The following is a 1,741-nucleotide window of genomic DNA, read 5'->3' on the forward strand; positions in this document are numbered from 1 at the left end:
TTTTTCATGTGTCTGTTGGCTGTATGAATGTCTTCTTTTGAGAAATGTCTGTTCATATCCTTTGCCCACTTTTTGATGGGGTTGTTTGTTTTTTTCTTGTAAATTTGTTTAAGTTCTTTGTAGGTTCTGTATATTAGCCCTTTGTCAGATGAGTAGATTGCAAAAATTTTCTCCCATTCTGTAGGTTGCCTGTTCACTCTGATGGTAGTTTCTTTTGCTGTGCAGAAGCTTTTTAGTTTAATTAGATCCCATTTGTCAATTTTGGCTTTTGCTGCCGTTGCTTTTGGTGTTTTAGACGTGAAGTCTTTGCCCATGCCTATGTCCTGAATGGACATTTCTGAATGTCTGTATTTCTATCAACATTCTGGTCATGATCACTAAGTAGAGCTGTCCCTCAGTATCTATAAGGAATTGGTTCCAAGACCCCCAATTGATAACAAAATTTATGAGTGCTCAAGTTTCTTATGTAAAATGTCATAGTATTTGCATATAATCTATGCACATCCTTTCATATGCATACTTTAAATCATCTCTAGATTACTTATACTACCTAATACAAAGCTTACACGTTACTTCAACAGTATGGTATTCAACATTGTACTTGGCACACTGAAAATTGAAGTTTTGTGTTTTGGAACATTGTGAATTTTTTCCCAAATATTTTTTATCCATGTTTGGTTGAATCCACAGATGTGAGATCCATGGGCATGGAAGGTCAACTATAATTTCTAAGAAGTTTCCGTCTTTCTCTACAATTATCTTTTTCTGAGCACTCACAAGAATTGTCCTTAACTCTTTATTTACATCAATCTAACTCTTTATTTACATCAATCTAGGCTTTTTCTAGCCTGTTCTCCAAATTCTTCCAGTCTTTATCCCTTTACTCAGTTCTAAGCCGCTTCTACATTTTAGGTATTTATTACAGCAACAGCCCCACATCTGGCCACCAATTTTTTGTCTTAGCCCATTTTGTGCTACTGTAATAGAATACTTGAGACTGGGTAATGAATAATAAACGTAAATTTATTTTCTTACAGTTCTGGAGGCTGTGAAGTCTAAGCTTGAGGAGTTGGCCCCTGGCAACTTTACCACTATCCCATGGTCGAAGGTGGAAGTGTGGCAGACCAGTTCTCCCTGGCAATCGCACAGACAGGCCTGCATGGTAGTCACACAGACAGGCCTGCCTAGCACCCCAGTTACACAGACAAATTTCCACAGCACTGCCTTAACATTGAGTGAATAGTTAAACCTAGGGAAAGCGGTGCCCAGACATCAAAGCTAGAAATGAAACATACGGTCAGTAGGAGGTTTGCTTGGGTTTTTCCCGTGCTGGAGCAAGGAAGAATGATAGAGACAGCCTTACATTCCTAGTTCCCGGACCCGTCTCTGGTTGATGAAATCTGAGATGAGTCAAGGTAACGGAGGCAGCTCTTTGAACAGATTTATTGGAGAGTCTAAGGCAGCTCTCTGGACCAAGGTGAAAAGCAGTAGGATAGTACCACATATAATCACTCCAGTACCACAGTAGACAGGGCTTGAAGGTACTGGGGACCTCACTGTTTAATCAAACTTAGCACATACTTTTTTGCCTCTGACCTTCTAGTTGAAACAAAATCAGTTACCAATAGACTTAGGCGAATGCTACATGTTGGCACATGACCACAACTTAGATAAGCACTAAGAAAATAGTCACACTTTGAGTTGGTCTGGTGGAATTATCACTGACCTACTCCCTGAGCCT

The sequence above is a fragment of the Macaca fascicularis genome, chromosome 15 (genome assembly GCF_037993035.2).
Source record: "Macaca fascicularis isolate 582-1 chromosome 15, T2T-MFA8v1.1".
Taxonomy (NCBI): domain Eukaryota; kingdom Metazoa; phylum Chordata; class Mammalia; order Primates; family Cercopithecidae; genus Macaca; species Macaca fascicularis.